Source organism: Camelus bactrianus, chromosome 19 (genome assembly GCF_048773025.1).
Source record: "Camelus bactrianus isolate YW-2024 breed Bactrian camel chromosome 19, ASM4877302v1, whole genome shotgun sequence".
In the NCBI taxonomy this organism is placed as follows: domain Eukaryota; kingdom Metazoa; phylum Chordata; class Mammalia; order Artiodactyla; family Camelidae; genus Camelus; species Camelus bactrianus.
In genome coordinates, this window is record NC_133557.1 from 6,911,821 (window position 1) to 6,936,915 (window position 25,095).

General features: G+C 49.0%; 1 protein-coding gene and 1 long non-coding RNA gene across 4 annotated transcripts in view; one reads left to right on the top strand and one right to left on the bottom strand.

Annotated features, from left to right (window-relative positions):
* Positions 1–2,496: 2,496 nt before the first annotated feature.
* LOC141574024 (uncharacterized) lies at positions 2,497–11,353 on the bottom strand. The gene is made up of 3 exons (XR_012500547.1): positions 6,857–11,353; positions 4,740–4,845; positions 2,497–3,939 (listed from the first exon to the last, which is right to left on the bottom strand). It is a non-coding gene; the product is annotated as an uncharacterized LOC141574024 (long non-coding RNA).
* Positions 5,846–25,095, top strand: part of RASSF2 (Ras association domain family member 2) — a 39,125-nt gene continuing 19,875 nt past the window's right edge. Inside the window, exon 1 of one of the 3 annotated variants that reach the window (XM_074346965.1) lies at positions 5,846–6,041. The gene's annotated coding sequence lies outside the window, so the exon portion shown is untranslated. Of the gene's footprint in view, positions 6,042–13,613; positions 13,832–18,876; positions 19,014–25,095 lie in introns of those variants that run through there. The other 2 variants (XM_010972732.3, XM_045508528.2) reach the window with 2 other exon arrangements.

Sequence of the window (25,095 nt, forward strand, 5' to 3'; positions counted from 1 at the left end):
GCTCCACAAGTGGTAAGTGCAATGCTGCGACTAGCGCACCAGCTTCTGCAGGTCACCCACAGATTGTGAAAGACAAATACAGCTTCCGGTTTGTCCTCACAGGTTCCGGTCTATCGTTTTGGGCTCTCATTGGTCCTTCCTGCCCCCAAGTTGTGTCCAGCCTTTCAGCCTGCATGGGCTGACCCAGGTTTACCACTGAGCATGGAGACACAGCCTTTTGTCGATTTCTTCATTTCCTCTGCTTTGTGGTTCCTGGTTTGCACTTTTTTCTGATCTCCCAATGGTCTTCTTACAGATGGTACCTTACCAGCTTCTCCCATAAGGATGTAAGGTCTAATCTCTAAAATAATCCATTATTTAAGAGCATCTCACTGCAATACAAATGAAACCCCAAACTCTTCACTGTGGCCTACAATGTAAGAACGCATGACCTGGCCTCTCCCGCCTCATCTTGGGGATGGTGCCCATCTCCCTGCACCTTCCGCCCTGCTTGCCCAGGGCACTATTTTCACCATTCACTCAGAAGGAGAGCCAACTGGCTGGATGTTGGAAATAACATTCTCTGTCCAGTCATTTAGCTCCTTCAAGACCCTCCGCCCACCCCATCCCTGATGGCTGGGGTCTGGGGAGGAAGAGGTTAAGGTTGTTGGAAGCCCAGGCCTATTCTCCATCAGGGCCGCAGCAGGAAGGCATGGGGTTGCTTGCTGGGTCAGGAAGTCTCCTAGCAAAGCAATTAGGTAGAGCACGGCAGAGGACGTGCTGAACTTTCGTCTCTGTGTCCCTGTGTGTGGAGGAGGGTGGGGTGGGCCGGGGCCAGGAAGGAGGGGCAGTCCAGGCCTCAAAGTGGGGAAAGCCCTGAAGGCTGGCTTTCGACTGCAGAGATCTGGCCAGCTCTGGGCAGAGGGACAGCATCTCACACAGGCCAATGGCTGGGCTGTCCTCCCCTCCCCTCCTTGGCTCTTTCCAGAGGTATCTTGGCCCAGGCACTCTGTCTGTCCTCCAAGAAACCTCCCCTAACAGGCTCCTTTTAGTCAGTCTGCATCTCCGTGAGAGAGATGGCGTTGGCTCACCCCCTGGCCCTGCGTGTAGGTAAAGGGAGCTGTATTCCAGAAACACCACAGGAACCAGGGCCGTCGACTCATCTCAGATTTTGTTTCTTGGCTGCACTAGTGGAACATAAAATATCTCTCACCCCTCACCTTCTGTTCCAGCCACCCTGGGCCACCCACCGTTCCTCTGACCCGCCCAGGTTTTTCATGGCTTTGAACTTTCTGTGGTTCTGCCTGGGATGTCCTTCTTGACCTAAGGATCTCCTGTTCTACTTCCCCTTTAAGACTTGACACACATGTCACTTCCCTCCTGAGATCTCCCCTCATACCTAGTCCTGCCTTCCTAGGTGCCAAGAGACTGTTGAAGCAGAGGGTCTCCACCATTAGCACACAGAGCACCTGCCATATTGTTAAATCTGAACATTGCCTGAGGCCTGGTTCTGTATTTATAGCCAAATCCTAGGTGATGTCTGCGTTGCTGAACTATGGACCACACTTGGAGCAGCAAAAATTGAAAGCATTTATCTCATTCTCTCACCTGGATTTTTAGTCAAATGCTCTGATGTAAGATAAATGAAACTTTTTTTTTAGTACAACTTAATCTCTACTTTGAACCCCTATTTGGTTAGTAACAGAAAACATGTTGGTTAATTTCTGATAAACTTGGTTATTTCAGGTTAACTTCAGCTAATTCTGAAAATTTCCTTTCTGCCTGCCCCATCCGCACCTACTCCCTAAAGTCTCATCTCAATTTTGCTGGTGGTAAAGATGGTGGGTTTATGGAACACCCTGGCAACGGGGGCTTGTGAAGAGACATCTGGGCTTAACTGGGTGTCCTGCTGGTTCTGGGTACAGCATCCTCCTACTCTGGCTCCCCCTGTGAGATTTCCTAGGTGCACATCCCAGCTCTGGTACCTGCTGGCTACAAAAGTTACACAGGCATTCTGTGCTCAGTTTCCTCACCTATTAAAATGAAGAGAAACATAGCACCTCCCCCCAAGGGTTATATGATAAGTAAGTGAGTTAATGCTTGTGATCTGGCAAATAATGTAATCAGATTCATTGTTTTCACTCATCAGATAGTGTTGAGTGCTCACAGTGTGGCAAATGGAAAAGATGAACCGGTAATAAGACACCATCTCGGTTCTTGGGCTGGTTGGCCTGAAGAAGTGCTCATTTTAGATGCATTTTGAAACAGTGAGAGCACTGAGGAAGTGATGGGCTGAGGGGGCCCCTCATGGAGCCTGGCCATGAATCTGGGCTGCCAGAGGTGCAAGGGCCAACAGGTGGGAGATGAACAGATGATATGACCACTCAGTAAAGACTCTAAACACTTTCCCCTTTTGCCCACTCCTCCCCTTTCTGAGAACATTGACTCATCTCACATCCAGCCGCCACCCCCTCAACCCCCACCCCCATCCTGACTACAGCTGATGGCACCCAGAGATTGAGTGTGTTGACAGTGGGTGCAGGATCTAAGGGTGTGTGGACTTTGGAATAAAGGCTGCCATCTGGGCAGAGGTTAGAGCATATATGTAGAAAGGTGGCAATATATGAAACAAGGAGGGATGGAGGGAGTGAGGAAAGAGAGAGAGAGAGAGAGAATGAAGCCTGTAGGTTGCAACCTAGTTCATCTTGGACCTGGCTCATTTCCTTCCCATGAGTTCATCAAGAAACTCTTGGTTCTTTAAAATCAATCTCTCTTTACCTAAGCTGGCTCATATGGCTTCTGTTTCTTGCAACCAAATGGTGTGGCAAGTTGATTTCTCTCTCTCAATTTCTGAGCCGACCAAATGACAAGATTAAACTAGATGCTGCCTAGCTTTTTAGGGTTTTGGCTTCATAATTCTTATTTTTCTTAATCTCTCACCATGCTTAGCATGGCCCCCTGGAGACCACAGATGTCTAGTAAACATCTATCGATACAATTTTGAAAATGTCTCAGTTTGTCTTATGGCAGGGTAACATTTTCACACCAAGTAATTGGTATCCAATTCATCCAGAAATGAAAGGGGAGATTTGATGGGATGTAACCTTGTAAGAAGAACCCCTACTGCTTCCTCTCTTCTCCCAGAATCCACTGGGGGCTGAGGAGTGGGCATCTAGCCTCCCAGCTACTCTGTGTCTCCTGCGTCTCCTGCTTCTCCTCAGGCATAAAGTAGGACTCGGATCTACTCTTGATGACTCTTGAGATGTTATAGGGGGACATAAAAGAATCCGGAAAATCATTTTCTCTGACCGTGCTTGACATTTCTGTCATTGTTTTGCTTTGAGACTCCAAGCTCATCAGTGACCTCCTTGCTCTTTAAACTTGTGCTGTCCCATATGATAGCTACTACCTCCATGTTGTTATTATGCACTTGAAATGTGACTACTGGAACTGAATATTGAGTTTATGTAACCTTAATTAATTAAACCTTAAATTAAAAATTGATACTGAGTTCAGTTATTGGGAAACTTTTAAGCATGTTGGAATAATGTAGGTAAGTGAGTATACTTTTTCAAGTGAAAATTTTATAAAGCCTAAATACAGATCAAGTATTTTTGATGAAAATTGAATGTCCACATTGAGATGTGCTGAAGTGTACATGCATCCCTGATTTCAGCCTTAGCACAAAACTAGAATGTAAAATATCTCATGAATAATTTCTTTATATTGTTTACACATTGAAATGGTAATATTTTGGTTATACTGGGTTAAATGCAATATATTATTAAAACTAGTTTCACTTATTTCTTTTTACTATTTTAATGGAGCTAGAAAGTTTTAAATTGCACCTGTGACATGCATTGTATTTCTACCGGAGGATGATTTTAGAAATACTTTTCTGCTGCTCCCTTGGGGCCACGTCCCTCCTGGCCTCCTGGTCCAGTCCCTGGGGATGGAAGTCTGCAAGAAAACATGGCTTAAGGGTGGGCTTTAATATATCAGTTTACTATTTGCAAAATATTAGCCCTTTTACAGAAGTCTTGTCCCTACATTGCCTTGAAGGATAAAGGCCTATTCCTTTCTCTCTTGTGCTTTCTGTACAGGGAAATTGATGAAAAGAAAGATGTTTTCTGGTGTCTTGAACTAATCAATCAACGTATTCACCAAGACAGAGAATGTAAGTGGAGAGGAATGGATTATTTTAAAGAAGTCAAGGTTCCTGGCAATTTGGACAATGTAAGCTTACCTCTGGCTCCAGCTGATTGGTCATAGGATGGTCACCTGACCCAAGCTGGGCCAATGAGCTGCTCTCATGGGAGACTAGAGAAGAGACTAAGGGATTCTAGTTGGACACGGCTGCTTTCTTCAGCAGGGAGTTCTAAGCCCCAGTGATGGAAGCGATGGCTACCCTTTGTCATGTGTTTAGGGGGCAGAGGACAGTCTCTGATAAAAGAGAAGAGCTGGCTCCTCAGAGACTTTCTGGGTTAATACAAGCCCTCCAGTTTCTGGATTTGCCTCTTACAGAACTCTCCCTGTAGTTCTGACCCTGAGGTTATAGGGAAATCCCCATGTCCTCATAATACATTCCCCTGAGAGTGTTCTTATTACCTGCAAAGTGAAGAAGCTTAACTAGTACAGAGTAGTAACTCCAAAGTTTAGAGTGGGAGAGGGGGAATTAAAGATTGAGCTTTGTGTTTATAGCTAGAGGGGAAAGAACCAGAAGATATACATATATATATATTCTTTTTTCCCCCCTATACCTATAGAAAAAGCTGATCAGAGGTCTCCTTGTTCCAGGGTAGAAGACACGGTTTTCAGCACCACTCTTCAGCTGCGTTTTGGTTTCCAAAGAGTTTGGTGGCCAGCCTGGGAAGCAGATCACCATTTGTAACATTGTTTCTAAGGGAGACACATTCCAAGATCCAAACAATGAATTTATAAAGACTGTTTGGCTTTCAGGAGGGATGAGCTGACCCAGCTGTACCCAGAGGTTTGTCTACCCATTAACCATTAGTCTCCCTTCCAGCCAAAAGGTGTGGGGACTGAGTCTGCAGGGCTGGAGTATGTGTGTGTGTGTTGGTTGGGGGCAGCGGGGCGGGTAGGGTAAGAATTCTGGTAAGAGAGAGGCAACAGATAAGGTGCCCTGAATCTGGGGTGCTCCAGGGCTTCCTGTGCTCTGAGAGCCCCTGGAGATCCAGGGATGGCTAAGGAGGGAGGTGAGAAGTGGACAAAGAAACTTGGCCTCCTTCACATTGCTGTCGTCTACCAGCCGCATAAGTCCAAGGGGCCTTGATCAGCTCAAACCCTTTTTGGAGTAAGCAGCAGGTGTTAGGGGGAAAAAAAATCCCACATCCTCCGCCTGGGGAATCCAAGGCGCTTGAAGTGGGCTCCGCGGGACAGCGTGACTGTTCTCTTGGGAGTGGCTGTCACAGCACGGAGCGAGCCGAGGGGCCCGGGCCAAGACTCCATCCTTTTTGGAGGCAGCCGCGGAGAATGGGGTGAGGGGAGCCAGCTCATCCTCCCCACCCCACCCCACCCCACCCCCTTCTACCCACCCACCCCAGGCCGGAAGAGGCGCTGGCAGTCTGAGCCCCGAGTCGCAGGCGGGGAAGGAGGGGACGCGCAGCCACAGCTTTGTCTGGGAGGGAGGGGAGAAGCCCCGCCCACTCCGGAGGGAGGGCGGGAGAGGAGGGGGTAAGAAGAAAGGCTAAGAGAGGTGTGGGGGAGAGATGGAGAGCTAGAGAAAGAGGGGGAGGGCAGACGGTCAGACCGGATAGGGGCAGATAAAGGCAGAGCGGCGGGAAAGAGGGCGGGAGGGGCGGAGGGGGAGCGGGGGGCGGGAGGGGGAGCGGGGGGCGGGAGGGGGAGGGGGGGGGCGGGAGGGGGCGGGGCGCCCGACCCTCAGTGGCGCGGCTGCCGCCCGCCCAGCCCTGCTGGAATTGAGCCGGGCCCGCCGACCGCTGACTGAGGCGCGGACTGGAGCACCCCTGGCCGCAGCACCCCCACTTTCCAACTCCACAGTCCCCGCAGCGCGCTCGAAATGCAGCCGGCTCGGGACGCAGGCAAGGCTCGGGCGCGGGGCGCGGGGAGCGAGGCTCAGGGCGCGAGTTGCGGGGCGCGAGGTGTGGTGCACTGGGCGGTCCTCTCTCCCCTGTCCCCTTCTCGCCTCGCCGAAAGTTTTCCCGCAGAGTGCCCTGCCCCGTCCAGGTCAGCCCCCCAGTCCTCGTCTGCCCCTGTTCTCCTCCCTCCTTCCCCAGATGCCGGGGGTCCCCGCGCGTGCGGACTCCCCAGAGGCCGAGTAGGCACGGAGCCCCAGCCCTCCTGCCTTCCGCCGGAGAAAGTTGTGGCTCCAGGCTCGTCCTCCCTCTCCGACCCCTGGGGGTCCTTCCTAATCTCTGCGCCACGAGCAACGGCGGGAAGGTGCCTCCATCCCATCCCCGGGACTTCCTGGCAAGAAGGCGTTGGGCGGCAGGTGCCAGGATGGCAGGCCCCGACAGCCCTGGGGAGTGTCCGACCCCAGTCCGGTCCCCTTCTTCCTTGCCCAACTGACGGTTCTCAGGAGGCCGGTTCCAGCCTCCCGGGCGGGCCGGCGGCGCGCCCGAGCCTCCCTCTGCCATCACAGGGGTGCTGGATGCGCGAGGGCCCTTGGTCCTGGTGGCACTTCCCCTTTGCTGTCTCCCTGCCCGCCTCCGCTGCTGGTGCCGGAGGTCGTTGCGAACTGCGTCTGCTTTCAACAGAGGGGCAACTGCCTGGAGCCAACGGCGGCCACTTCTGCATTTCGAACGCCTGCATTGCACTCAGCTCCTAACCTGGGAGAGCCCTGGGGACAGCAGAGAGGCTTAGTGGCCAGACAGGGAGACAGAGGATTCCATCTTACCCTGGGGCGCTTTGTGGGTCCTGGATTGTCCACAGCTCCTTCCTCAGCTCCTCAGTGACAGGAGGCTTCTGAACGCTGCTATGCACTTTATTCCCAGGTGTGCAGTCTGGGTCCCCAGAACTTGTTCTTCTAGAGAACAGAGGCCATGTCTAGAGCTGGCCAGGTTTATAGTATAGTATACATCACTTTACATGTGATGAGTGAATGTATAAACCAGTGACAACAGTTCCTGTCACAGTTGATCTGGTACAATGGGAGGAAAGAATTAGAAACAATGATTCTTTTAAACAGCTGTAAGGCAGAGCCAGGAGCCTTCTTTCCAGAGCATCTGGTGGAGGAATCTGGGGTTGGATTTATTTTACTTACCAATCCACAGTTACTCACTGGCACCTTTTTCTGCAGGTCGTCTGAAAAATTAAAGAAACTTCTCATGGCTAAGGTATATTGGGTTGTTTGAGGAGAGGTCTTTTTCTTTTTAAACTTGTGTCCAAGTGCAGTGTCTGAAAGACCTAAGTATGGAGTTAGCCTGGGGAGGTGCCCATTTGGGATCAGAGACCCTGGAGTGGGGCCATGAGTGTGGCTACCAGCTGTGCTTTCTCCTCTGAACAGGTCTCCTCTGATGCCTGGCAGCTGCCACAGTCCACTGGGCCTCAGGGGGATAGAAGAGGGCTTCAAATGATGACTGAGCTCAGAGCAGTGGGGTCGCTTTGGAAAGACGGTAGTTCTTGTCCTGGGAGAAAAGGATGGAGGTATAGCATGCAACCTGCCCGGGCACCTGGAAGTCTGGGCTGGTTCAGTTCAGGATTCCCTGTGCTGGGAAGGCTAGAAGATGTGTCCTCCTCCTTCTTCAGAAGATGGGAAAGCAGAGGTAGAGTCCTGAGGAGACAGGATAATCTTTGAGGTGTAGCCCAGGTATATCCCATGTTCCTCCGCTCTCATTTTTATGCCTGTGAAACCTGGTTAGAGTGATGACGGGCAACTTTGCAGAGCCTGGCTGAGAGGAGGCCAGGGGATCTGGGGCCCCTAGTCACACCCTCCTCCAGAGGAAGTTAGGGGATATGCCCTCTGCCCCCAGCTGAGTGGGGCAGGGCGTGTGCAGTATCTGTCCTGCAGCCTCTCCAGTGGAGCAGCGTCCCTCCCTTCCTGAGGTTGGCCTCACTCTGCTCCTAGGGCTCCAGAGCTCACTGCTGTGCACGTCTGCTTGGCTTCTGTTTGGAGGGTTCAGATCCTCTCTCCAGTTTGTGTTCTCTTAGGAGTCGATCCAGGGCGGTAGACATCCCTACACACCTTGCTTTCTTTCCCTCCATTTTCCTCCTCGCTCTTGGATGTGCTGGCCTACCTGGGACCGCTCAATCGCCGGGTTTTGCTTTGACTTTTGGGTCTATTCCCTGGTGCCCTGGAGCCAAGCTTCGTATCTGCCCTCTGTATGTGAGCTGCTTAAGAATGGCCAAGAGAGTTGGTTGGAGAGGTGCCCAGGACCACGTATTCTGGCACCAATGCTGGAGTGCCAAGGGCTTGCTAGAAAGGGGTCCTGTCACCAAAGCACAAAAGGACCTTGGGCTAATTCCTTCCTTCAGTCCTCTCTAGGATACTTTGGCAGGAAGTGTCCTCAGTGGGAGGTGGGGTGTGGAGGTGGAGCTAGAAAGTCAGAGAATCCCTCCGAGAGGCTGTGAAGAGTGCTGGGAGGGGTGAGGAGGCGCACTCTTCACAATACGGTCCACTTATTTACCCCAATGACACACTGTCCTATTTAAACACCTCCCTGCCTCTCCAGAAGAATTTTAAATAAGCCCTTAAGGCTACCACAGGCCCGTGATTGCTGGTTTTATTTACTTGGCTGCTTGTGGGTTCCCATGGGGGACGTGGTGGGGGAAGGGATGGGACAGGGGCAGGAGGGGAAGCAGGACACAGTAAACAGGAACATCCTCCAGATCTGGTTGGCTGGGTGGCCAGGGGGTCATCTTTGATCACGCCTGGGATGGTAGACTCTGGAGCCGGTAATCACAGGTTGATGCACTGCTTGGGGATGACAGCTTGGGGCTGCGGAACTCTTGCCCAAGGCAGCTGTGACCAAGCTGGAGAAGGCAGCCTCTCACGGAAGAAGGGGACAGGGAAGGGCATTTGGTTAATTCCTGTGGGATGAGCAAAGTGACTTAGAATGGCTTTTCCTAATTCCTTCAATTGATTAAAAATTAGCAAAAAGATACCTTATATTTTCCTTGGACATGGTCAACCCAAAATGATTTGGCGAAGTAGGTTTCCTCTTGCCTGCCTAGCACTTTACCCATAGTGTTTGTTTGATTAACTGCTCCTTTATATAAGAGTGATGAAAAAAGTGTTGGATTTGGAGTTTGAATGTCATTCTATCATTTTCTAGCTGCATGATATTGGGCAATGTAATAGGTGCCAACAGCATCCTTCCCATGTTCCATTGACCTCAACCAATGAATGATGGGAGAAAGTGTACAAATACTCCAGCACTCTCACCTCTCCGGTGGAGTAACTCTGGGGCATGTTCTGTGTTGTTTTTCAGAGTTACCTAGTAGGACCAAATCTCAGTTGCTCACAGTGGTTACTGGCTCCCTTCATTGGCCACCTTCCTTTCCCACTCCCCTTCCACTTGCACTTGACTTCTTGTCTTACAGTTTCTGGGGGAAACCAACCTAATTCTTTAGTCTGTGGATTAAAAAGTCAGTTAAAAATCTCTGAATCTTAGTTTCCCCAACTGCACAATGGAAATGATTACTATCTTACTGTGATATGTGCTCCGACAGGGGCTGGCACACAGCAACCATTCAGGCGAACATTTGCTAGCTCACTGATGAGCACAGGTGGGGCGATGATGGACCGGGGGTGGGTACTGTGGTGGACTATGGAGAATTACCATGCTTTGGAATGAGGTTGTCTTTAGGTTAGGTGAGGAAACTGAGATCACTTGTTCATGGTTTTCACATCTAGGTTGTGACCAGTGTTGTGCTGATGAGTATTTAACAACTGGCTGTCCAGGGAGAACCCTTGCTTTTGTGGTGATGGCTGATTTCTGTAGTGTATATGTTCCCACCATGGCTGATTTCAAGCGACTAACATGATGTCACTGAACACTGAGTTGGGAAGAAGTATGCACCATCGGCCCTTGAGAGCCAGTGGGAGCCAGCTCCAGCACACACGTGGCTGTGACTGAGCTGGGATGTGACTAGTGGTCTTAATTTCTAATTTTGTACACAGGATGAGGAGGGCAAGGATTGCACTAGCTGCCAAAATTTGGAGTGTGTTCAACTCTGCTCTGAACTGACTGAATCACTGCGTATGAGACACTTCTGGGGTCCATTTAAAGGTCATTAAGATGTTTATGATATGAGTTTTTGTGGGCCTTGGTTTCCCCATCTCCAAGGCAAGAGACTAGGTGATTCCACGGGTCCCTTCTAGCCCTTGGTCTCTTTAGGAAGAGTCCATTGCGTTCTCCTTCTGTCCATACAAGAAATTCTTTAACTAAACCAAACCTTACACGTGTCTATGCTTAGGTTGCCCACCACGAGGCACCCAGCACTGGACCATCCTAGTTTTACTGGAGTCTTTGCTGCAGGCACAAGGATTTTCAGTAGAATTATCCCAGTAAAATCCTGCCTTCCTTGTGTACACAGTTTCACTTAATGACATAGGCCTGTTGTGTCCCTAGAGGAGGCCTGGGGAGTGGGGAAGGAGGATCTGGTTTTGCATGGAAAGGCTACTCCCTACTTTTCTGAACCACTATGCAATGTGGTAGACACCCAAGTGGAATCCAAGAAAAATCCATGTGGAGAAAGAGATGTCGTTATGACAGAATTCAACATTCCTGGTTTGGTTTACTCAGACCGCTCTGTTGACAATCCTTCTGAGGGAGTCCCTGACTGAGCAATTCGACCCATAGGAATTTTTATCCTAAGTATGTAATTGGACATGTGCAGAAAAATATGTGCATGGGGGATGTCCCATGCAGCATTATTTATAAAAATAACAACCAAAAATGGAGACTAAGTGTCCAACGATACTCAACTTGTTAATCATAGTATATCCATACATTGAAATACCATATGCCTACAAAAAAGTAGTTTATAAATGTGTACCTGTTAATGTGGGAAAATATGATATATTTCTAAAAAAATAGCTTACCAAAAATGTGCTGTTTTTGTAAAATACATCATATTATCCATTTATATTTGCCTCTGGAAGGATGTATGGCAAAATGTTAATAGTGATTTTTCTGAGTGATATAGAATTTTGGAAGGTTTTGATCTTAAATTTTTTTACATTAAAGATTTTCAATTTCTTATTATGGTAAAATATAGTCAATATAAAATTGACCCTTTTAACGATTTTTAAGTGTATGTTTCGGTGGCTGTCTTAGTCTGAGCTATCTCATTACAAATACCACAGACTTGAGTTACTTATAAACAACAGAAACCTATTTCTCACAGTTCTGGAGGCTGGAAGTCTGGGATCAGGGTGTCAGCCTGGTCAGGTCAGGGTTCTCTTCCAGATCGCAGACTTCTCATTCGTATCCTCATGTGGCAGAAGGGGCCTGGAAACACTGTGAAGTCTCTTAATCCCGTTCATGGCTCCCCGCTCATGACATAATCACCTCCCAAAGTTCCCACCTCCTAATTCCATTGTGGGATTTCAACATGTGAATTTGGTGGGGGGACACAAACATTCAGACCATAGCGGTGGCATTAAGTGTTCACAATATTGTGTGACCATCACCGCTATTCATGTCCAGAACTTTTCCATCATCCCAGACACAGACTCTATACCCATTACTAACACTAACTCCCCATCCCGTCCCCCGACCCCAGCTCCTGGGAGCCTCTCCTGTACTTACTGTCCTCATGAACTCGCCTATTCTAGGTTCCGCAGAGAAGTGGAATTGTACAATAATTGTCCTTTTGTGGATCTTAATCTTTTTGTTTATCTATATTTTTGTAATGAAAAAGTCTGCTTTACTTGTATAATAAAAACGAAAGGAATGAGAAAGCTCTGGGAGAGAATTGTGGCATTTGGTCTCTGGGGTTTTCTTTTCTTTTTAACAACAATTATAATACAAATTTATGTTAAAAATCTTGAATTGAAAGTGAGACATTTCCTCTGTTCTTTTTTTTTTTCTTTTCCTTTTCCAGTTTTATTAGGTAGAAGGTCTCTGGGGTTTTCATTTCAGGCTGGGTCACAAGGTCTTGGCCACCCTTGCCACCCCTTCTGCCGTCACCTGGGGCGGGGGCAGGGTCTGACCTCCATCTCAGCCTGGCAAGACAAAGGTGGACAGCCAGTGGGCCTCGGAGCTGATCACAGGTGGGGCTTCCTGGGCCCTGGCAGCTGGCCCCTCCTGTGGAATCATCTTACCCGGGGTTTCTGTGTGTGACGCGGGGGTTGAGAGGCTGTGCCTGGTGTTCACGGTGCCTCAAACCTAACAGCTGTCCTGCAGTCAGCGAGGTTAAAACTCAGGGTGGTTGAGACCATCTTCCTTAAAGATTGAGAATGAGAGCCTCAAGCTTTCTATTTTAAGCGTCTTTTGTGTGTTCCAGACCCTGTGGCTCAGTTCAACCGGCTAAACACCCACCGTGGCAGCTGCGGGTGTGGCTGCTGAATGCTGCATCCCCAGGCAGGTCAGCCCGATGGAGGTGGAGGGGGAACTCGAGCTGGGGTCCATGAGACCCTAAGTACTCTGGGGAGGTTGGTGGCAATCTCAGATAATCAGAGCCCTCTTCCTAAAGCTCCATTAGGACCTTACAGTTGATTATACAGGCGTCTGGGGCAAGGGTTGCTCTCTTGCATGTGCCAGAGGTCGTGTATGTGACGGGATAACGGAGGACGTGGTGGGGTGGGGGCCGCAGAGGTGGCACATGTGTGTGCGGCAGTCTGGTCTGAGGTCGGGAAGCTTCAGGACCCAGAAGCCAGGTTGCATGGCTCTATTCTGGGGTCATGGGAGTGGGGCAAGTGGCTTTGCTGTGAGACAACTTGTTCTGTGGAAATGCTTAAAGTTTTTCATTTAGCAAGCTCCCAGAAGGGCCTGTCCGGCTCTCCAAGTGAGCTGGTGGACGAGAGCAGGTCTGGGAGGGACACAAGTGCCCACTGTGCTCTTCGGAAGCTATGTTCCCTGACCCTGTCTGTTTTCTGTCTGCCCAGCAGAAGGCTTCTCTTTTAATCCCAGACCGTGGAGGGAGTGTAAAGCTTTTACAGAAATGGCTTTGGAGGCCATTTCGAGAAGTTCTGCTTTTCATGGTGATTTTTTTTTTTTTTTTTTTTAGGGTTAGCTGGTTGCAGGACAGGCAGAGGAGAGTGTGAGTGTGGTTTTGTGGAAAACTTCCCCCTCAGCCTCCTGGAAATGTTCTGGAAACCCCCGGACGAGCCATCTCTCTTGGCTCTGAGATCTGCTGTGTGAGGCTGAATTTCCCCACACACGTGGTAGCGGGTTAACGAGGTTAGAGAGGGATGGGTGTAAGGTACTCCCCAGTGGCTGCCCCAGGAGAGGGCTCAGCACACGCTGGATCCTTCCTCGCCGCTTCCAAGGGCAAGGAACCTGCCCGTCTGTGCGGGTGGAGGAGGCCAGCGCTTTTGGCTTTCCAGTCCTGGCCCCAGGTGGCCCAGAGAGGAAACCTCAAGATCTCTGCACACAAAGCTCAGATGCTCAGCCTATAGCACCAAAAAAGGGAAGAGCCGCTGGGGTTCCCTTAGGAAGGGGATGTGAGGTCAGAGATGAGTCTCAGAGAAACACTCAGTAAACAGGAAGTGTGGCCAGAAAGAAACTGTGCTTGTGGGAGATGCGGGACTGCAGGCTCCTGTCTCACCTGCCCGGATAAGTCAGCGGTCCCCGCGGAGCTGGTGGCAAGTGGGGACTCAGCGCACAAGGAGTGATACAGACCTTGGGCCCTTCCTGTGGGACGGGGCTCCACTTAAATCTCATAATCATTGGGCTGGAGGAAAGCTTAATTTGCCCTTCTGGAGGTAGGACTTTAAATATCCTATAAAACAGCCCTCACTTTTGAGAAATGCAGGTCAAGGAATGCTTGGTCTTGTTTATCTTATTTGCCTCCATCAACTTCCCACTCTTTCCTCCGGCCAAGTCGGTCACACGGAATTTTGCATTTTGTTGAATTGTATCCTGTGAAGGGGTACATCTTGGCAGGGCCCCTCTGGTCCACGGTGATGGAGGTGCTGCTTTAGGGGGGCAGATGTGAGCGGGCCCTTCTCTGCAGTCATTGGCGGGTTAGCTTTTTAGGTCTTTGGTTTCTCTGAGCTTCAGTCTAAGTTCTACACACACACTCCCTCTCTCTCCACACACTCCTGCACACACACACCCTTCCTTACACACACACACTCTCCCTTACACAGCTATACCCGTACATTTACTCACATGTACACACTCATACCTACACAGTCACACACATACAGCTTTTTCTGCTGGAGTTTTTGCCTCCTTTATGCCTTTTTTTGTCCCACTCCGACTCCCTGTTTATCTGATATGAGGCTAAGAGCCTTTGGGTTTGCTTCTAAATATCTATCCAGAAGGTCAAGGGCTTGTGAATGTTGGTGGGACGTCCCTGTAAACACTTAGTTGCTCATCTGGGCCTGCAAGGTGATTGTTTGGGTGAGTGAGTGTTTGTTGTGACTCTCCAGGTCACTCACCCGGCCACCTGCCCGCTAGCATGGGAGTGGGAGGCAGGTCTTCCCGTCAGGAATCCTGGAACCATTTCCTGAGATCTTCCCCAGCCACACTGGGGAGTTCAGACCTGTGTGCAGAAGGCCTGAGCAGGAAGGGCCAAGGCCCCAGTTGGCGGTGGAAGGAGCGGGGGCTTTTGCAGACCATGCTGCTGGCAGGAGGGAGCCCAGCTTGGCCATCTGCTGAATCTCAGGTCCTTATCTGACAGGTGAGCCCTACAGGGGTTTGCCTCCTGGGAAGGGAGTGGGGCTGCCTATCAGCAGGGGCCGGGTAACTGTTGTAAGTCAGACCCCCAGGCTTTTTCCAGGAGGAGGGAGACAGGTGGTTTGTGGGGCCCATGAGTGTGAAAGGTAGCTTGTTCTTTAGACACAGGGTAAGATGTGTCTGGGGGTTCGTGGTTCTGTGGCCTTGCAAGCAGCTGGGTCCCTGGACAGGATCTCCACCCCCGGCCCCTGCAGGGCCTGCTTTTCCTACAGCTTGTCTGCCAGGCCAGTCACTGGCTCACCTGTCGTCCCCACGACTGGGGTGTGCTGCGGCCGCAGCTGAAGCCAGCCTGCAGCTGCCTGTCCTGCTCGGGGCTCCTCATGTCCAGCACTTAGGGCACTGGCTTCATGTCAGCTCTGTGATCTGAGACAAGATGCCTCATCTCTGGGACCTTCTGTTTTTTCATCTTCAAAACGGTAAAAATAAAGCCTTCCCCATAGGTTCTTCTAAGAAATGAGATAAAGCTTCAGGAGTCTTGTTACCAGCAGCACCAGCAGAGCTGCTCGAGAAGTACTGAGTCAGAAACTGGGGGGTTTCCATATTCAGTGAGCCCTCTGGGGGATTCTGATGTCCACTTCCCTGCAATATGGCCAGATCAGGTGACTTTTAGCTGAAAACTCTCTCCCTTCACCTCTGAAGATGCTGGAGTAAATAAGGGTTCTGCTTTGCAGCAGACAGCCCTGGGTTGAACTCCAGCTCTGCCTCTCCCTGGCTGGGTGTCTTTGGACAAGTTACTTCACTTCTTTGTGCCTCAGTTGCTTCATCTACAAAATGGGAATATTCGAGTTTCTTTCTTCATGGGGTTGTTGTGGGGATTAAACAGCTGACAGTAAGCTCACATTTCTGTTAGCTGTCTATTCTTCACATCTGTTGTTTTATTATTAGCATAATAATAATACGGTGATTGTTCTGGTCTCTGTTTGTGGAGGAAACAGGTGACCAAGGCCTCCTTCGACTCGTCTTCTGCTAATTCACTGTAAGCGCCATCCCGCCTCAGGCAGGACAAGCCATCCTCTTCCCAGATGCCTTCGCCTCCCTATTCCCTCATGTCTAGCATCCTTCAGGGGTGGGGAGGGGCGGAGCTTTGTGTTCACAGTCCCAGTACAGCTGAGGAAGTGGAATATGTATACCCAGCACACTTGACCTTATTTCTCCCTCTGGTGCTGTTGGATGTCAGCCCTTTTCCTGAGCAAAGTGACTGCGAGAGCTGTGTGGGTGGGTCACTGGGGGCCTGGACACCTGGGGCGGAACAGGGGAGGGAGGAGGTACATGGGCTTGGCCAGTAGTGGGTCTTTTATTGAATAAAGAGTGTAGATGGTAGATAGAGTGTGCTGTTCCCTTCCTAGGCGGCCTGCGTTTTGCCCGTGTCCAGGACAGGCTCAGGTGGAATCTCTTGTAATCTCTAGATCTTGGCAGGGCCCCAGGCCGAAGCTCAAGTCTCCTTCCTTGTGTGGCACAATAGGGCTGGGGTTTCCTGTTTGCCATCGACACTTCTTCCTGCCCCCGTACCAGGGGGCTGAGGTGCAGAGGGGTGAACACTGTCTTCTCTGTCACTGCTTGGTTACAAAGCAGAGTCCCTCAGGAGACCAGATGAGGCAGTCTTCAACACTATAGTATGAAACACTTTGTCAGATAACTTTCTTCTCCAGCCCAGGGGCTCCAGACTGTCCCCAGAGGGTAGGGCAGGGTTCAGAGAAGAGGTGGGGAGAGGCCTCAAAAGGGGAAGCTGCAGGCCTGCAGCTAGCATTTCCTTTGTATCTGGGGCCCGTAGCGGGCTTCCTGGCTTCTGTGGTGCGGTGCCTCGGTTCGCTGGATGGGGGCCCTTGCCTCAGCTCTGTGCCTGCATTCACTAACCCTCTGGGATGCTCTACACTGTCTCCTTTTCCCTTTGAAATAGTAGTAATGTGGGGGGTGGGGAACTAAAGACTCAACTCAGTTTGCTTTTGGAAAATTCTGCTCCTTCCATTCTTGAAAGGCTGCTTTGAGATGCATTAGTGGGTGTCCTCAGTTTACACAGATCTATCCCTGCCAGATTCCATCGTGGTCCTCAGCCCTGGTTGTACACTGACATGACCTGGGGAGGCTTTAAAAATGCGCATGCCCGGATCTCCTCCCAGAGGGTCTGATGAAATTGGTCCGGAGCTGCAGCCTGGACCTCAGGAATTTTAAATCAACCCCCAACCCTGCCCCGCTCCAGAAGAGTCTGATGAGCACCCAGCATTCCAACCTCTGAGGTGTCTTGCGCGCCGAGGTCAGCTGATCCTCCTCCCCACCTTGGTTTCAGCTGAGGCCTGGCCAGGTGCACGTCCCTCTCGCTGGTCAAGGAGCGGCGCCGTGGCATGGAATAAGCCCCCCCTGCTCCCAGCCCGGGGCTCTCTCTGAGTTACACTTTCTTAGACCTGGGACTGCCCGGGTCCTATAACCGGCTCTTGCGCCCCCACCTCCACCCTACCCTGGGAGCGAAGGTGGGAATGGGGTGGGGCCTGGCTCCTGGGATGCAACCAGGGGGGCATTTTAGGAAACAAAAACCATAAAACACACAAAAGAGGGCATTTCTTCTCACTTTGGACTTTCCTGCCAGGGGCTGTCCCCCTTTCTATTCTGTATTTGCCTGCTGGGGACTTTCCAGTTGATCAGTAAGGTGAGAGACACTTAGTCTCTAGGCTGGAACCGAAACTGCGAAGGGATCAGCCGGCCTCCTGGGGATGCTCGGAGACCAGAGTAACTGTGTCGTGTTTTCCCGGCTCCATTTTCACCAAGGGAGTGTGAGGGCACAGGGGTCTGGAGGAACCAAAAGCTAAGAACAGAGGAGATCCTACTCTCTTTGAAGAGAGCTGTGGCTGCCTTTCCCACCTCCTCAAGCTTCCTGAGGATGTAAATGCCTGCCCTCCTCACAGGAAGCCGAGCCGGTTCATTTCAAGGGCCAGGATGGCCCCTCATTTATCCTCGGGGAGGCTGGAAACACCTGTGAATGGGGGGTCTGCGAAAAAGAAAAGGAAAGGATCCTTTGTGCTACAACTCCGGGTTTCGGCTGGTCCAGAGCTGGGGCAGGTCTGTCCCCATTCGCGCAGCTCAGCCTTGCCCTGCACCTGGCGGTCCTCTGCGGCAGCTGTCTCCCCCAGCTTGCGGGCGGGTGGGAGGAGGTGACAGAGCCAGGAGCTGCTTCAAGCCCTAACGTGGGCAGGTGAGGTGGACGCTGTGGTTACTCACCCAGAGCCCCTCTATCTATTGCATGTTCTGGGCGTGGACTGCCGACAGGTCCTAGCTGCACTCACTGCCTCCTCCCAGGGGTGGCTCTCAGCCAGTGACTGACTAGCACAGGGCACAAGGGCCTGGCCTGCCTGTGTCAGGCGGGGACAATTCTGCGGGGTTATGCACACCCTAGAGCTCCCATGGGATCAGCCTGTCACGGGCTGCAGCCGAACCTGTGTTACTGCCTCCTTCCCCGGCCCAGTCCTGCTTCCCTTACTCACTTCCAGTTTCTCCTGAAAACACTTCCTCAGGGACTTGTGCGCACAAGAATCCTTGTTTTGACCTCTGCCTCTAGGAATTCCCTGAACTGAGACAGGAGATTAGCTTTCCTTGGGCTGACTGTTGAATCCGCTGCCTCCCTTGAGACTGGGAACATATGCAGGAGAGAGGCCCAGTCTGGGAGCTGGGGGGCCAGAGAGGGGCAGCTCCAGGTCCAGGAGGGGCACAAAGCACCAAATGGATGTTTTCGGTGTGGTGGGTGATAAGTGCTGTGATGGAGGATAGGCTGAGTTGTGGGCGCCTGTCCCCCAACCCTGTGCTGGGACAGAGGTAGAGCTAAGCTTTGGATCAGGGTCTAGGAACATGTGAGTTTGCTTGGGTCTGAGAAGGAGCATGGACACACCCAGAGAGCAGGAAAAGCGGTTCCAGAAAATCCTTTGTAACAGCGACGTCATCATCGCCCCATGGCTTAGGAACCTTCCCAAGACATTCTCTTGGATCTTAGGGAAGGTCGTACCCTCAAGTTATCTCTGGAGGAAGCAGGAAGTGATGGATGGGTTTTCACATGGGATCTACTAAGTTCCACTGGTAAGCTGCTTCCACTTCCACTGGCTTCGCCCAGGTGTTTAATAGAGCTGAGGAGAACTTGGAACATTCTGCCAGGGCATGAGGTTGGTGCCACAGGAGAGGACTGACCGGCTGGTGGCCTCATCAGGTCTGCAGTGTAACTAGGTGAGTGGGAGGCTCACATCCTGACTCGGCAAGCCCAATGGTACTCACATCTCCAGACATTTCAGCACACGTACTTTGGTAGTTAGTAAACCTTCAGTATACGTTTTATCTTTTAAAGTTTTTCTGAGGAGAAATTGTACTGATTTAGAATTATTGAGGAGTAAATGGCCATGTTCACAGAGGGGTTCAGCAGATTTAAATATGTTTCAGACTTCTAAAGAGCAGCTTCACGTCAAAAATTATTTGTGTCAAAGCTGCCCTTTCTTTCCTGTCCCCATCTTTCTCCCTCCTCCGTTCATTCCCGTCCCCATCTCTCTCTCTCCTCCATTCATTCCCGTCCCCATCTTTCTCTCTCCTCCATTCATTCCCGTCTGCATCTCTCTCTCTCCTCCGTTCCCTGAGCTGTCTCAGTTCCATGGCTGAGATGCTGGCTGATGTGGGAAGCCCCTCCTTCCTCCCTAACTTGCTTTCCCCTTTTCAAAGAGAAGGTGAAGATCAGTTCTGTATTCTCAAAGCAGTGTGGAAGTGCTGCTTGTAATGGTTCTCACCAGGCATTCTGGAGTCCAGGAGAGCTTCATAAATTCTCTATAGGAACAGAGAAGGGAGAAGAATTGCAACTAGCTAGCTGAGGAAATCCCTCTCTTCAAGACTGTGGCTATTGGCAGGCACCCTTGGAGGAAGTGTCCAGTTGAATCCACATTCCAGCCCCATCAGCCGTCTTCCTCTGACCCTTCCTTTTGTGAGGAACAATACTCTGTTTAAGGAATATTAGACTGAACTCTGAATTTCCGGCCTTTTGTTTGCTCTGCTACTGTTTTTGCTTTCAAGTGTATATAAATTTAACTGGCTTTTTTCCCCCTCTCTCCAGCTGGCTGGAGGTAGCCAGTGATTTGTGCTAATGGTTGGACAGATGCAGATGTCGTCCTTGAGACAGATGAAGGAGGGGTTGGGTCCTAAAATCAGTTACCTGTAATTTCAGTTCAACAATATGGTAGGCTATGTAAGTACTTTCCTAACATTTCTAACCCAAGAAACGTAGAAGTAAGAAAAAACATGGGGAGAAGTCAGGCTGGAGACAAAGACTCTGGGCCACATGAGTTTATTGATCAGATTTATAGCAATGACCTTGGTGAAATCACCCAATAGGTAGAGAGCTTTGGAGAATTCCCACATTTGGGCCATCAGACTACTTGATAATTTTTATCAGTTTGGTAAGTAAAAAATAGTGAGGGAGGCTGAACATCTTTTCATAGGTTTATTAACTATTTGTATTTGTTTTTCTGTGAACCATCTGTTCTTGTGCTTTGCCCAATTTTCTATTGAGTGTAGAGTTTGTTTCTTATTGAATTATTAAAGACTTTTATATATTAAGGACACTAGCCTTTCATCATATGTATTGTAAATATTTCCCCCGAATTTGTTGTTTGCCTTTTTTGACTTAGGATAATTTTTTTTTTCTAAACAGAAGCTTAAAATTTTTACTGATTGATATCTGTTTTTTTTAAATCATACCTTCTGGATTTTGGGTCTAGCAAAAGAAAGTTTTTCCTAGTTCAAATTTATATATATCCTACATTTCCTTCTAGCATTTTATTTTTTAATGTTTAATTTTAAAAATTTATTTATGATTTCTTTTGGTGGAAGGAATAGAGGAGGGATTTCCTTCCCCATTCCCTTCTTTCCAAATGCCAGTCAGTTTTCCAGCAACATTTTGTTTGATTAATCTGTCTTTTCCCTGTTATTTAGAAAGGCAGCCCACATTCTATTTTCCCAAATACATGTGGGTCTGTTTCCGTAAGCAGTATCATTTCATTGATTTGCCTGTTTTCCTCAAGTAACAAATAGTTTTAACAACTGTAGAGAAGACTTAAATTCTCTAATTGATGTTTTCAGTAGATTTAGGAGGACATGCTATCACAAGGGAATTAAATTGTCTTAGGAGCAGGACAGATTGCTTTCAGATCCAGAACAAAATTACCAAATTATAGCTTATGATGGAGGCAGTGAATGAAAGAGAGAGTCCTGCAGAAGATCCAGGCAGTGAGTTAGAAGATTAGCTGGAGAATTCCGAGGAAAATAAGGAGGTGGAGATTGTGAGTAAAAAATTCTATGAGACTTGGAGGATGCCTGCAGGGATGTATGTAAGTATGTGTGTGCGTATAGTTATGTGTGTAATGTTGGAAGGAGGGGATAGAGACATCGTAGAAGAATGGAATGGAAGGAGGAGAAGTGGTAATCAAAGAAAGAATAGAATAACATTTCTCTGGCCAGAGAAAAACCCGAATATTTAGGATGAGATGTGTTGATGGCCAGGCACCACTAACCCGATTTTTGCTCCATCCAGGCTTTGGAATTGGCTCTGGCTGAGGTCCCCCATAACTCTGGGTGGTAAATCAGAGGCCGCTCTGGGTTTCCCTTCCTTGGCTTCCACCACCAGCTCCTGGCTCTGCTGACCATGGCCTCCTACTCAAGGCACCCTCTTCTCTTGGCTTCCAGGGTATCATGTTGGCTTCCAGGACACTGTCTTCTGTTTTCCCTCCTCTTCTAGGGACACTTTTTCCACTGCGCATCCCTGACCTACTGGGTCTGTTGGAGCCCTGCCCTTGGCCCCGCCCCTTCAGCACCCCCTGCTCTCTCCCTGGTGACCCCGGCACTCTCCTGACCTCCCTGCCTTCAGCTGCGCCAGGATTCCCAACCCCGGGAGCTCTACACTGTCACTCTCCTGAGCCGCAGACCTGGCTAGGCTTCTGGTCATCTGCATCGCAGGTTTCCATGGGCCTGCCTCAAGTTCAGCCCGTTTTCCCACACAGTCAGTGCTTGTGAATGTGGCACCGCCATCGACATCACCGTCCTCGCTGGCAGCCCGGCGTCATGCTGGACTCTGCCTTTAGTCTCGTGTCGAATCTGGCCCTTTCCAAATCTTTTCATTGATGGGTGATGACTTCTTTCTCTGGCTCTTTAAATTCTTTAGACTCTGTTGCCCCATCCTCCTCACCTGCTTCCCTGGATCAGGCCTCTCCATTGGCCCCCTGACTCTGTTTTCTTTACCCACTCCTTTCTCAAAGTAGAGAATAGAGTGGGGTAATCATTCCCAAGGTCAAGTTAGATCACACCCTTCCCTCAAAACTTCCCTTGTTTTCCTATTGCCCCTGTAAAAAAATACAGACTTGGTGATTTAAAACAACACAATTTACTCTTACATGCTGGAGTCCAGAAGCCTGACACTGGTCGACCAAAACCGAGGTGTTAGCAAGGCTGCGCTCCCTCCAGAGGCTGCGGGGAGAATTTCATTTGCTTGCCTTTTCTGACCCATGGAGCTGTGTTCCTTGGCTCATGGTCCCTTTCTCCATCTTTCATCCATAGCGTAGCATCTTCAAGTATCTTTCTCTGAAGTTGTCTGGGGCAGGATCCCCCTCTGCCTCTCACTTGTTACATTTAAGTTTCCCCCAGGTAATCTAGGATAGTCTTCCCATTTCAAGATCCTTAATTTAGTCACATCTGCAAAGTCTCTGTCACCATATAAGGTAACATTGACAGGTTCCAAGGATTAGGACTTGGATCTCTTTGGGGGCCATGAATCAGCTGACCACACCCCCCTGTTGCACCTCAAAGTTCAAACTCCTCGATGTGGTCAAGGTCCAGCACACTTCCAACTCGGTGTGTGTTCCTTTTACCTCGACCCCTCTGCCACTCACCTTTGCCAGCTCCGTCCCATCACTGAGGTCTTAGTTGAGAGTTCAGTTCCTCCAGAAAACTCCTGGGACCCCACCCAAGTCCAGATTAGATGCCCTTCCTTTGTGCCACCATGGCACCTCCTTGATAGAATTCTTTCCCCTCATATCCGCCTCCTACCAGACCATGTACCCCCAAAGGCAGGGCTGTGCCATGTCGCTTGCTGTTGAATTTCCATCAGTAAACACAGAGCTTTGGCATATCTTAAGCAGACAGTAAATGAATGTGTAAGTGTACACATTCAGGGAAGAGGTGGTTTAAAAAAAATGGATACTCACTCGTTATGGGTAATTGTCATTTAAGAAAAAAAGAAAAACATTTTCAGTAGTCTGACTTTCTTTTTTCCATTTTTTGTAGTAAATAAGTACTCTGATTTTTATGACTTTTTTCCTTTTTTGAAAAGTTAAAAGTTAAAAAAATTTTTTTAGATAGATAAATCTGTTTGTTACCCACTGGTTGGCTGGAGTTGTTACCAAAAGTAAACATATGGTTCGTTTCATAATTAGGGTTACAGAGGCACATTGTTGTGTGTAAACACCTGGAAGGAAACCAACTAGCATGAGGGCAAATGATGCCAGACAAGCACAGGTCATACCCTTTGACTAAAAACAGTAAATCCAGAAATGAACAATTAAAGCGTTGCACAACAAATTAACCAAACTAACCATGGGGAGAAATACTCTTCTGAATTCTTTTGGGTCAAAGAGGAAATAAAACCAGCCTCGTTAGAAATGAGTGAATGAGTATAAATTAGTAAAATTTAGAGAGAACAGCTGTGTTCTTAGGGTACCACTTTTGGGTACACAGGTGGTGTGTGAACTTTCTGGATGGAACTCGGCCCTCCACTTCCCTCCTCCCACGTATACCCCTTCCTGAGGGGGGCTTTGTGTTAGTTTCCTGTGGTTCTCTTAACAAATTACCAAAACTTAGTAGCTTAAAACAGCATAAATGTATTATCCTCTGGTTCTGTAGGTCAGAGATCTAACATGGGTCTCCCTGGGCTAAGATCAAGGTGTCAGCAGGGCCTGGGTTCTCTTCTAGAGGATCTGTTGGAGAATCCATTCCCTTGTCCCTTCCAGCTTCGAGAGGCCACCCACAAAACCTGGCTCGTGTCTTCCCTTCCTCTGGCTCCGGAGCCAGCAACAGTGGCTTGAATCCTTTTCACATTGTGTCACTGTAACACTGATTTTCTGCCTGCTTTTTCCATTAAAAAAAATTCATGGCAGAACACACATTACATTTACCGTCATAACCATTTAAAAGTGTACAGTTCAGTGGCCTGAAGTACACTCATGGGGTCGTGGGGCCGTCACTGTCACCCATCCACAGAGCTCTTTCCTTCTTGCAGAACTGAAACTTTCTCACCCATCAAATAATCACTTACCATCCCCTCTTCCCCAGCCCCTGGCATACTACTTTCTGTCTCTATGGATTTGACTACTCTAGGTACCTCATGTAAGTGGAATCCTACAGTATTTGTCCTTTTGTGACTGGGTTTCTTCACTTGGCATAATGTTCTCATGGTTCAGAATGTTCTCATGTTGTAACATGTAACAGGATTTCCTTCCTTTTTAAAAAGGCTGAATAATATTCCATTGTATATATACCCCCCATTGTTAATCCATTCATCCATTGATGGAGACTTGAGTGGCTTCCCCCTTTTGGCTCTTATGATGAATGCTGTGAAGAATATGGGTGTGCCAATATCTCTTTAAGGTCCTGCTTTCAATTCTTTTGGGTATTTACCCAGAAGTGAAATTGCTGGGTCATATGGCAGTTCTGTTTTTAATTTTTTGAGGAACCGCCATACTATTTTCCATAATGGCTGCACCATTTTACTTCCCGCCAGTAGTGCACAAAGGTTTCAATTTCTCTGCATCCTTACCAACATTAGTTGTTGCATGTCTTTTTAATAATAGCCATTCTAACAGATGTGAGATGATATCTCATTGTGGTTTGATTTGCATTTCCCTGATGATTAGTGATATTGAGCAACAAACAGCAATCAAAAACCTCCCAACGGAGAAAAACTCAAGACCAGATGGTTTCACTGGTGAATTCTACCAAACTTGTTTAAAGAAGGATTAATACTGATCCTCCTCAAACTTGTACAAAAATTGAAGAGGATGGAACACTTTCAAACTCTTTTTACAAGGCTAGCATTTCCCTGATACCAAAGCCAGATAAGGACACTACAATAAAAGAAAACTACAGGTTTTCTTTTGGTGTAAGTGTGAAAATTCTTAACAAAATACTAGCAAGCTGAATTCAACAGTGCATTAAAATGATCAAATGAGATTTATCCTTGGGATGCAAGGATGGTTCAACATATGCAAATCAATAAATGTGA